This window comes from Lepeophtheirus salmonis, chromosome 13 (genome assembly GCF_016086655.4).
Source record: "Lepeophtheirus salmonis chromosome 13, UVic_Lsal_1.4, whole genome shotgun sequence".
Classification (NCBI taxonomy): domain Eukaryota; kingdom Metazoa; phylum Arthropoda; class Copepoda; order Siphonostomatoida; family Caligidae; genus Lepeophtheirus; species Lepeophtheirus salmonis.
In genome coordinates this window covers 45,368,340-45,381,548 of record NC_052143.2, presented here as the reverse complement: position 1 = coordinate 45,381,548, position 13,209 = coordinate 45,368,340, and the positions used below count along the sequence as shown (strand labels likewise).

Below are 13,209 nucleotides of genomic sequence, written 5' to 3'. Positions count from 1 at the left end.
TTTTTTCTTCAAAACTTTAGTAGTAGATAAACATTATATTATTATGCATATATCTATGAAGTAACGAAACTAAGTCATCCCGAATGAAATGCATGTACATACAAATAACAAAAAAAAAAAGGACCTAGCGCCTCAGTAAAAAATCAGTTCTTTATATGTTTTCTTGATATCGACACACTTTTATATAGGAATATACAGGGTAGGGATTTTAAATTATAAAACAAATTTAGAGCTCAATATCTGAGCAACACTGAGATCCATGTTTATGAAAGTGTTCTCAACAGATTTAACTGACAAACTGTATAACAAAAAGTACAACACGTTTGAGATGTCCCCCAAATACGAACTCCGTGTCCCATTATTGTGTGCCGCCCTGACAGCCACAAGCTCAAGGAGATTATTGAGTTTATAAAGCTGCCAAAATCAACTATTTAAAATGTTACCAAGGCTTTCAAGGAATGTGATGTGTATGTAACAGCTGCAAAGGAGACACATGATCGTTCTGAAAGCAAAAAAAAACCTCCAAACTTCCTTAATGACCTGAGGACAAAGTACATGTGGCCTCTTAGCTCGCCGGATCGGAACTCTATGGGCTATTTTGTGTGAGTGTCTTGGAGAGAGAGTCGAATAAACGTGCATTGTTGACTCCTTGCAGGCTTCAATTCTCGAGGTAGTGGACAACATGGACTAGGAGTACCTTATCAAGACCTGTGCCAGGTTCAAGGGCAGTTAAGAGGCAGTGGTTGAAGTTGAAGGTGGGTGGTTTGAGTATTTGACTTCACTATGGACTCCGTAATGTAAAACAAAAGATTTGTGAAGGCCCAAATTAATTTTGGAAAATAAATTGTAGTATAAATTGTCCTTAAATTTTTCTGATTTAAAATCCTCACAACTTTTTTCATTTTGTGCCTGTCATCTACAATTAATTTTCATCTCCTTAAGAGAGCCTGAAATATATAGTCTTCACATTTGCAATTTGCAAATTTGGTTTTTATGAGTTGATAATTGACGTCAATTTTTAGCGGGGTAATGGCTTTTGAAAAGGAAAACTTTACACATGTAAAATTCACTCTTTATTTTTCTTCCTTTTTACCTTCGAAGTTGGTCAAAATAAAAGCTATTTTTAGAATAGAATAGTTCATTATGAAATTAAAGAGGGAATTGAATTTTAAGAAATCGTGAAATGGAAGTCTTAAAGAACTAATTTATTTATTTAAGTCATGAGAATAATAGCAATAAAAAAATTATTCTAATTGCTAAAGACATCCATTACATTGTTTTAACTCAATTCCCTTTTTCATGAGTAGTGATGAAAATCGTGTGTTTAATAGACATGTAAAAAAAAGGAGGGAAAATCAAAATGGTAATCTTGAAAATTTGAAGAATGTTACGACAGAGATTCTATTTTTTTAAATCATCTGTGATAAAAGAGGAGGTGGAGAAGGAAATAAACAAGGAGATTGACAAGAATTTCTCCGATGTCGATCCTCAATTCTACTCTGACTCCAACAAGGGCCTACAATTATAACTCGACAACAATTCCTCAAAGAGACTCTCGTTCTTTTATTGTAGTTTACTACTCAGGAGTTAAATAATAAAGACAACATCCAAAGAAGGAAAAGAAAATTCATTCTTCAGATTATCAATTCATTAAAAAAAAAAAAAAAAAAAAAAAAAATTGCCCGACTAAAAAAATCACCAAAATCTGCAAAATGGTTATATATCTTTTTATGTAAATTTGTATATGCTCTAACCCGTAAAGTAACTTCAGATTCCCTTTTTAATCACATCTGTTATCAAGCGGGGAAATCCCTGAATCTACTCATAACAAATTTAAAATCATTGATAATTATATCCTGACATAAAATATGAACTACACTTATTATACAAATCCCCAGTTGTGTCTATTTGAGGCCCATCTATATACAAATAATGTTATAGAAAAGAGTACATTCTTTTTAAGCAGTAATTGAGGGGAATTTCCTAAAAAACATTTGACACATTATTCAAATATAATGAATGATGCAATAGGTGTAGATACTAATCAAAATCTACCAGGCTTGGTCACATCCTCTACCTAAAACATAGTACACTGTATATATTGTGTATTAATTATAACTTGTACAGGGTGCAGCAACATAACTTCCTTTTATATAATGTGTTCAATCAGGCTCTAAATATATTAGCGCATTGAGCGTGGGTTCATTCCAAGTAAACTAACTGCCGAAGTAGCTACTAAGTTTATAGTTGTACAATTTATGTAAATCAATTCATTCCTTCAATTTCTAATATACACAAAGCAGTTTTTTTCAATTCATTTTCATAATTTGAAATTTGCAAAATTATTTGAACGCAAATAGCTCCGCAGTTAATGATGATAGATACCTAAAATTGGCACGATCACATCTAGTGTTGTGCTAGAATTTTAAATTTGTACACTTTGTTCAAAACAGATCATTCTGAAAATAAATAAAATATCTTTAAAGAGCCGAATTGCTAATTAATAAATGAACTAATCAATTTATCATCCAGAACAATCAAATAATATATATTGTTCATTATTTTTTTTTATTTAATTAACAATAAACAAAAAATATATTTTTTTTCCGTAAATGGACAATGTGGGTCGTCACCTGTCTGATATGGTTTTTAAAAATATGTCAAATAAGACTTTAAATGTATAACTATTATTATGGTACAAAAATAGAACTTTTTGATTTATAAAACATGTTTTATTGCCTTTACGAAAAATGAATTTATTTTGCCGCACCCGGTATAAGCAAATTATAAAATTTATAGCTCAAAAATGAGAAGATAATTTGTATTTTCTTCTGCTGAGGACAATTAAATATTCCCTAGATTGTGGAAATATTTATGGTGTTACTATTTACTTTTTTTTAATATTGAAAATGACTAATTGATATGACGTTTTCTAAAGCACATTATATAGTTCAAATGTCCACAGTTACATTAATAGTTACCTCAAGGCATTTTCGATCCAAGAAATACCAATTTAGTCATATTAATCAAATCTAGCCGACGTTTTGCAAGTCGCATTGAACATGTATATAAGGTGCGCTATATATAATGCTCTCTTACATAAATCATATCCATATTTTTGATCTAAGAAATAGCAATGTAATCATATAAATGAAATCTTGCAGGGATTTGCATGTAGTATCGAACATGTGGAGCTAGGGGTCATCCAGGTGCCGCTTTAGGTATTAAAGTACTTCCTGACTCATAAGGCATATTATTACTTTTTATCAAGTTGTTATAAATATTCTTGCCCTCTTAAGGAGATCTCATATATGCATTGAGTAACTACCCGTGAGTTTGGTCATGAAAAACGGTTTTTCTGTGTAGTTACTTTCTATAATATTAGAGCTAAATTTGTCCGTTTGACTACGCCTAATAACTCCGAGCAATGCCGGGTACTACGGCTAGAAAATTATAATATTTTTGATCAAAATGAAATGATAACATCAATTACTCAATGCTACTCAATATTAGTTATGTAAATAGTGTGTATTTTTTTAGGTGAGCTTTTTTTTGGAATTGGGAATCTGCCGAATGATTTGTTTTTACTTTGCTGTTCAAAACCTGATTGAACATTCCTTTGTGGTCTTAAAAGAAGGAGAGTCCCCTTGAGGATTTGTTTTAATTGTAAGTCCTTGTTAGAGTCAGAGTAGAATTGAGGATTGACATCTGAGTAATTCTTACCATTGTCTTTCTTTATTTTCTTCTTCCCTTGTCAAAACTGACCCCCAGGAAATTCTTCAAATTGTGAGGATTACATTGTTGATTTAACTGCTCATGATGTAATTAAATATGGCATTTAAAGACGAAGAAATTACTACTTAAAAAAGTTGTGTTTAATAGATGGAACTCGTACATAACATGTATGTATTCTACATTAAAGCTTCATTTCCCCTTTTTCGCGTGTGTACTTTTCAGTCATCAAATTGTACCATATTGGATTTCTTATTGATGTTAACTTATTTATTAGATATGTGCTTGCTATAAATAAGGCAGAAATAACAATAATAAATGACAATCAGGAGTAATCAAAAACAAAAACTCGGAGGAAGAGAAACCGAAATTCATAAATTCTTAATGTTGGAGTCGACGTATGATAAAAATCAATACAAGACTTGCCTTCATAAGTCTTCCCTAAATAAGAAAATATGTATGTTTTTTCTGCTCTTTAATTTGTGTTTTGAAGTCCCTCACTTAAGTTGACATTTCATATAAGGAGATTTTACAAGTTGACACTTCTTTCCGTGAATGGATGTAAAAGTTTTTTGTTATAAATAGTGGACAAATAAAATGAAATTATGGACTTGTATCTTTTAAAGTGACAAAGTTTATTTGAGAACAATGATGATTTATAATTGTTTATCAATATCTGAAATATGTCTCTTAACATAATTGTTGATCAATATCTGAAATATGTCTGCTAACATAATTGTTAATCAAAAATTGTTTAATCACAATTATTAATAAATGTTATAGTATTTGAAGCATATGCGAATAGACTTAAACATGTATGAAGAGAAAATAACTAGTTGTGAAACAGTAGTAAAATGTAAATACCTAAACAAAGATAATATTTGGAGAATGTTTCTTACAACGAAGATCCTTTAATGAAGTTATTGATAAAAGTCAGGAGAGGTACTCTACAAAAGGAATTTCCTTAGGTAGGAGGACAATCCCTTTAATAATACAGTCATGTATTTGATACTTTAACAAAACCACTGAAATATATATTCTCACCTTCAAAGGTAGGCCTTATTATATACTAGTTACTTTAGAAAGGTTTTATTTATGATGATAAATAATACATTAATATATAAAATTAAGAGCAACATCCAACGCACAAAAGTATTCAGATTGATGAGCAAGTATTAATGTATCTTGTACCAAAACTAACTTAGTCCATATATTGTATAATTCACATATACATTCCATTCCTCTTCCTAAACTTACTTTTCCTAACAGTTTAAAAAAAAAAATCATATATAAATATATATAAAATAAACCAATTTACATAAATGATTTAATTATGATAAAATGATAAAGGTGAACAGTGCCTTGGTTGCATGTAAGCCATGTTTTGCTATCCTACATTTAAGAAGGTGAAAAAGTGTGTATACTTTTTTGAATTCATATGTAAATAAAATTGGCTTCTTCAAATCAGAAAAAGTCAACTAACTAAGAACAGCTAGAATAAAAATACATGCAAGTACATCAATTATCCCAAAAAAATGAATCGGGAAGCATTGAATAGATTTATTAACTGTCAACAAAACCATAGATAGAAAGGGTTGACTTTTGGGGGATGCCGTTCTGCAATACATTATCCAGTGAGTCAAATTTATATTGATTAGGATTGTGAACAGACTAATGGAGGTAAACAAACTCTCTATTCGAGTCGTCCATCATCATAACTAACTTTTTGAAATAAATAAAAATAATTTTTCTTTGAGATGTTTTTATGTCTTGCTTTTTGTATGTATGGTAAAAAAAAAAGCTGGCCTATGATATAAAAACGCAAAAAAAACAACAACTACAAACATAGATATGATCTTGACTTTTATATAGAGTGTTTTCATTGACGTCATAAATTGCATCCTAATTGAAGGAAACGCCATCATGGGGGCTCATAGTTGCTATTTTTAATACATAAAATTTACAAATTTCCCAGAAATCTTGATTTAAGAATTATAAAAGATTGAATACCTGCATAATAATTAATTTTATTACTAATATTAATGAAAAAAGGCGTTTACTTATATTAAACTTGGTTGTATAGGCTCCCAAAATGGCCGACATGAACAATTCTGACGTCACATGAAAATGTTCTATCAGTTGATATAATTAATATCTTTTTTAACTAATCATTCGTGTAATTTCATAATCAGTCATTGATTCTTGTATTGATAAAATTATTATATAAATGTATATTATAATTAATATTTAAATAATAGTTAATAGTTGCTTACAAGAAAAATAAAGAAGGTTGTAGCTACACTATGTTTATTCTCCTTTGAGAGTCGAGGTTGCATGTGGATAAAAGTAGTTCTACGTGCGTAGTTCTGAATGGAAGTGAGTACATGGTGCCCAAACCAGAGCTGTGGACACGGACTTGCGAATTTGCTATGTTGTTTTTAGGAGTTTGTCTCGTCTAAATATAGTGCGAGTCCCGAGTCCTTCTTTTTCTTTTGAATTATTAAAGAAAGTTTATTAAGGGCCCCGTCAGTCTAGTGGTGAATAGTCAGTTTTTATTTACAAAGCTACGTATTTTAGAAACTAAAAGGTAGTTTATTGGGTAGGGTACTGTGATCTTCTTAATGCAATCCTTTTCTTAAAAGTAGAGGAGGATCTGTAAATACTGGTTAGTTGTTTTTTCATATATAATATTTGTGAATTTACACAATCGAAACGAAAAGGGTTAGTTTTGAAGATAATTATGACTTTCTACTTTAAAAAAATCCAAAATATTGTTATCACTCATTTATTTTTGTATGTCGACCACATTTTGGAGTAGGAGAGGTTGTTTTTTCCCTCATTTGTCCTAGTATTCATCAAAATTGATAGACAGAATACAATATACATATACTTATTCAAGTATGTGGCTTGCCAGATTAGGGACTCGGACATAAAATTCCTATTATACTCTGCACTTGATCTTGAAGTTCAAGTCAAGCTTGGTTTTGAAGTTCAGGCGGGGCTCAGGACTTGGACTCCCTCTGAAGTTTCAGCGAGTCCACAGACCTCGTCCAAACCACTTGTGAAGCAAGGTATGATCTTTGTATTTAAGGGATGTAAGTAGAGGGGAACATGTGTATGGATATCTATTCTCTGAACTTGTATGGCCATTGTACATAGAATTAACTTTAGACCATACAGTTTTGTACCCTTTGTATTTGGGGCCTATCCTGACTTCCTTATCACTTATCACCTTCCTATCACTAGAATTACCGGGATATATATAGGGATGAACGCGATGGAAAATGAGTAAATTATTTAAAAAAATCAATCCTTTTATGTTTAAATTTTGGGAGGTTGATACTAATTCTAAAAAAACAAAACAAAGCGTAACACTTATTTTATATGTAGGCCCAAAGGAATACATTTAGTAATAAAAACACACACATACAACATAAAGCCTGAGTGCATTTCTTTTTGTTGTGTCTTTGTTATTTATTGCATATATATTGTTATAATGATAACATATTGAGATTTAAAAACAACAAACTATTTTTGTGGTAATATGAGAGGTTCTGTGAATATAACTACTATCAAATACCAAAGGAAAGGGCCCCAAACCAGTATTTTTAAGTGCAAAGGGATAATTAAATAAGCAAAAATAAAGCAAGATAATAAATAAAACAACACACTCATCAAATCAAGTCAAATAAAATCAACAATAATATTATGCAATGCTAAATCATCTTTATACTGTTAGAAGGTGATGTATAGGGGGCGCTGTATACAATATGCAATGAATACTTCTTTCAAATATTTTTTTCCTTCTTTTATTTATTACGAAAATGACATGAGTTTTTTGCTGTGCTTTGACGAATAATATATATATATGTACATGTATTTTAAAACAAACATGTTTATGTTAGTTCAATTTGCAAATAAAGTACTAAATATTACTAATAATAAAATACGGTCGCTCTTGGAAGGAGTAGTATGTTGCAAATATTGTTACGTAAGTCCTTAGGATTTTAGAGGAATACGTCATAAAGAGTCGTCCGCTCTTCTTTTACATTGTGTATTATACCATATGCTAAGCTTATTCTTCTATCTAGTTTAATGTATCTTATCATATGTGATCAAAAAGGTTGGAGGAGGAGGATTTGATGTCCAACTGCTTGTCAAATGATATTCTAGAGTTTGAATACTAGAATGAGCGAGGTGTCATATTTGAAACCCTCATATTTGTAAAGTCCTTGTTTCCTTAGTTCTAATCGGAACTAAACTCTTATAATATATTACTATTTATAAATTTTTTTATAAAGGGAGACCGAAATTTTTTTGTTGGTAAATTGAGTGTTCAATAACTACTGTTTGAGGTAATAAAGTATTTTCCTTCAGCTTCATGACATCCTCTACGATACTAGGACAACTGCCCTGACGAAAATTGCCCCGGAGGGAAATTGCCAGTTAAGAAAATTGCCCGTATTTTGTTCAAACATCATAATTGACATATTATAAATTCGCCTAATATTATTTATGACAAATATCTAAACATATTTGCTCGTTCCATCCCCTAAGGGAGTACCTTCAAGTGTGAGTAATATTATTGCAATATAATTTCCTTACATTTTTTTAAATTCAATCCAATCTTCTAAGAATCGAAATGATTCGTAAGAAGGTGGATTAAAAAGCTAAGGGTCTCTTAAAATATGGTTGAATAGCCTCCACCATCGGATTGGCCCAGAGGACGTGTGGGATTGCCAAGAACTACCACAAATTCATCCAAGGAACCCCTCCAATATCAAAAAATAGTTTAGGTCCTTGGTTTGAAAATTGAAAACTGCATTTTTTCTGTGTTTATACGCCATTTAACTCTTTTTTTTTATGAATACTACGTTACATGCAAATAAAATTTATTTTTATTTTAATTAATGGGTACACTCAAGTTTTTTATTACTTTTTTCTTTTTCTTTTTGGATAAGTTAGAGTACCTAACTGATTTCTGTTGCAAATAATTTTATCTAATCCTGTGAGTAAATTTGAATAAATATAATTTTGTTTAAACAAATATCTATATTTTATAAATTCCTACAAAATATAAAATTTCTTATAATAACTTAAACCTTAAAGACCTAAAATAGATGCAAATTATATGATGAATCTGTTAAAAATACATGAATCATAAATAAATAATATTAAGGGAATTTATAATGTGGTATCATTCATCAATAAGTTTGAACAAAATTTGGGCAATTTTCCGCCCTGACAATTTTTTCTGAGGAAGTTTTCCGTGCGTGGCCTCTACACGTTGCCGAAATGAGGAGCAAGCCAAGTCAATATCGGCTATGGGTAGGACCTGCCAAGCCTCCCTGGTGGTTGACTTGAGGGAGCCATGCCTTCGTGGTGGGAGCTTTGGGCTTGCTCTCCACGTTGTTCATAGGGTTGAGATCGGGAGATGATGGGGCCATAATTTTCAGGACCATAAATTTGTAAAATATAAAGGTTGATAAAGGTTCTTCTTAGTTGTGGAGCAGGGAAGTCCATCCGGTTGCCACTAACAATCTCCTTTTTGTATAATTGGCTTTCAACCAGGGCTATACAGGGTACCTAATTAAAATGTCTGCAATCTCCTTTAGGCTTTTTAAATTGAAGGAGACAGGCAATCCTTCTCCATTTTTTCTCTTGAAAATTCATAATTCAAGCTATCCGAATGAAACTTGACAAAAAGCAAGACAAAATGACAGACTCTAACTTTTTACAATTGTCCAACTGAAAAAAAGTGTTGCCAGATGTTGTAAATTAGCATAAAATTCATTAAAGTTTATTTACGTCCACCTTGTAGACAGTTTTTTAATCTAAGAAAGAAAAATAACCAGCCATGTTGCCCAGGCCTTGAATTATTATCTTTCCAATTGTGAAACTTATGACAGTTACAAAAAATGTATGATTTTTTGTAACATGTATTCGTACTTTTGCCCCTATTCTGTAGATCCGGAGTAGCTTTTAAATTTTTTTAAATTGTGCATTAAACGGCGTGAGAATTTTAAGCTTTTATCTAACAATGAGTGGTGGTAGTGTAATATGTCCCCAGCATAGATCCATGAAGACTGAAGCGCCCTTGGAATCCTAATGGAGAAGGCATAATATCGGGCAACGGCTGAGACCAGAATAGTTTTCATTTCTTCGACTCGGATAGGCTCAATTACTGCCAATTTTTACTTCATTGTTTTGTTAGACTCCAAATGAAGCCCCACTAAATTATGGGTGCTCAAATATTAAAGTGACAAACTATTTTCTTTTTTCTGGATATATATATTTTTTTTTACATTCTGTCCACCACGGCGTTGGGGACTTTTATATAAATTCATGAAATGTTTGCTTCTAATTGGGACAAATACCAATGTTGAAAATCGACTTTAATAAAAATAAAGGAAAACAAAAAAAGATACTTAATATTTATATTTTTTTTTAATGACACATCTTTTTTTCCACATATTATTAAATCGTATCTACATGTACAAAGTTATAATTTGCCCCATCAAATTAATATTTACTTTTATAAGGTGACAAAAATAAGTGCCATTATCTTTTTTCTTTTCTTTTCTTTTCCCTTCTATTCTTTTAAAGTACTGGCTTTAAATGTAAATACAATCGATAAATAGAAATATCATCTAAAAACTATAATATCATGTAAAAACTAAAATATTTTTTTCTTGCTCAACAAAACGAAATCATTAGATGAGTCTAACTTTTTTAGAATTCAAGTTATCCCTCCCTCCTACCTAAAAGTGTTTTTCTTTTTCGGAAATCAAAATATTATCATCCTATGTTATGAACATCGTTTGTATTTTTTTCCATTTTTTTTTTTTTTTTTTTTTTGAATTAGAAATCAGGAGATTTTAATTTCTTTTCCTAAGCTGTTGCCATAATTATTTCACTCCTGATCAGTGATCTTCAAGTGTGGTCAACAAAAGACGTCTTTGAGGATTTTTTGTAGAGTTATAATCGCAAGTCCTTGTTGGACGAAGAATATAATTCAGGATCGACATTGGAGTAATTATTGCAAATACTTTTGTTTATTTCCTTCTCTCCTCCTCCTTGATTACAGCTGATTGTACCTGATGTAATGAAACAGCATGACATATAAGCTGCTTTTCTCCAAAACATTCTGTAATTTGACTGGGTTATCATGTTGATTTTGATCTTTTTTTTCGTAACATTCCTCAAATACACACAACTTTCATCACCTGTCATCCTTTCAAATACATATATATTGAATATGTATGATTCATGTTTCACTTTTTGGAATAATTGAGTAACTTTTGAATGACATTACCTTTTCAAATACCCTGTTTGTTCAAACTATGACACATTTGCATAACTGTAAATAGGGCTTTTAAAAATAGAAATGAATATTTAAAAAATTAGTTTTTATTGGGGGGTTGGGGGGATGGTTGAAGTAAACTATGGATAACTCATCATTAATACCCTGATAAATAACACATTTTAAGTACATTTTCTTGACATTTTGGGGACACTTTAGCATAAAGAAAAAAAAATGTTTGTGTTTCAAACTAAGGCCCGCTATAAAACTGTGTATTGTTAACACTTAATAAATGTTCTTTATGCGTGACTATGTGTTTTTGTTTAAATGTTTATAAGAACATGAAATAGGAATAATAAATAGATTATTGGACATCATTTATTGAAATGGACTCAATTTTTGAGGGTATTACAGATATGAAGATACAAACTCATCTTCATATGACATTTATTACATACTTGTTGTGAGTCATAAAAAAGATATTAATCAAAATGATATTTTTAAGCTATTTTTTGTATTGAAATTTTACGAAGGAATTGAATAAAATTAGCTTTTGAATGTATTCACACTAAAACTATTCATTTTATAGTATTAAAATAGGTGCGCCTTATACACGAATCATCCTAATTTGTATTAATTTCTTCTTTTTGTTGGAGAAATAACTGTTTAAAAAATAATTTATAGTCTATTTTTTTTTAGATTTTATCAATATTTAGCTTTGTTTAAAATTCTAGTATACAAAAAATATATTCGAAATGAGGAAAAAATTTTAATTGTCAAAAACTTTGAACAAAATGTACCACCTAAAGGTGGAGTTGTAGAAATTGTGTACTGATTATTTTCATATCCCAAGGCAACATTTCCGCACTGCCCGTAATCGAAATTCAAAAAAAGTTGAAAATCAACTGAGCACTTAAAATAATTATGGACAACTTTCCTTGTAATGTTAGGAAGTTTAGTTTTTGAGCTTATAGGCTTATTTAATAGATTAGACATGTCAATTAAAAGACAGTTTACTTCTTCTGGGTCTGGGCCAATATATGTAAATTGAAGCAAAATCTGATTGTTTGGGTAAATTTTATGTCTTATGGAAAATACTGGAGCCAGAATATATTTCCAAGTTCTAGGGGAGGTGGAGGAGGGGCAAATTACATGTTGATGATCTCATCAGTGGACTCTTGTATCTGCATTAAACATAATTTCTTTGATTCTTAAGTTTCTACAAAATGAAAATATAAATACCCATTTACAAATTTAAATACCAAATTTGTGACAAAAAACTTTATTGAATTTTTTTTGAGTTATTTGAATGAGGTAAAGTTTCTCAAAAGTTGAGGTTGGGGGACAATATATTTTCTTTACCACTCATGTAGAATTTTTTTTTTCAAGTTTCCCTTTCCTCCTTGCAAAAGAAGAACGATTTCTTCCACATTCTTTACCAAATATATGTCTCAGTATCAAAGTATTTTTAACTACCCGATATATAAACCAGTGTACGGAATATCTTATGTTTCTATTGTAGCTACATACCTGTTCCCCTGATTTTGATCAACTGCGTTTAGTTTAATACATAATTCTTGTAATTTTCCTATTATATTGAATTCAAACGTATATAAAGTATATTTATGTCTATGGTATAATTTGCATTATATTAAAGAAGAAGAAAAAAATTCTTATAAAAAGAATGAACAAAAATTTCATAAAATATATTTTTTTTGGGGGTCAGAATCCCTTAAGATCTAAAATCTCTGAGTTATTCACAAGTTAAATCAAGTAAACTATTTCAGAGTATTTAATCTACAATAATATTTAATGTATTTCCATCCAAGTAGAACGACAATATCTTCATTTAAAATTACGGATCTAATTATATCTAAGCTTAAACTGATGTGAGTCAGTTTTATTGTTACATTTATCTATGTAAATTATAGATTAAGTTTCAATCAACTAATTTACTCTATAAATATCAATTAATGATACATTTTATTAAAAAATATGCACATTTTTAGAATTGATCTTTTGAGATCATTTTTCAAGGGTTTCACCAGGATATGACAAAAATTGAACAACAGAGTGATCTTAATCATTATGTAGTAAATTGATATGTAGAAGATGTGAAAGTTATATTGGAAAACCGCAGAAAGGCGTGCACGATTATTGAAATTATTGCTGGA

The 13,209-nt window shown here is 30.3% G+C and overlaps 1 protein-coding gene across 2 annotated transcripts in view; it reads left to right on the top strand.

The window, feature by feature from the left end:
- LOC121127931 (uncharacterized) overlaps positions 1-13,209 on the top strand; it is a 29,515-nt gene that overhangs the window by 13,379 nt on the left and 2,927 nt on the right. The window lies entirely within an intron of this gene.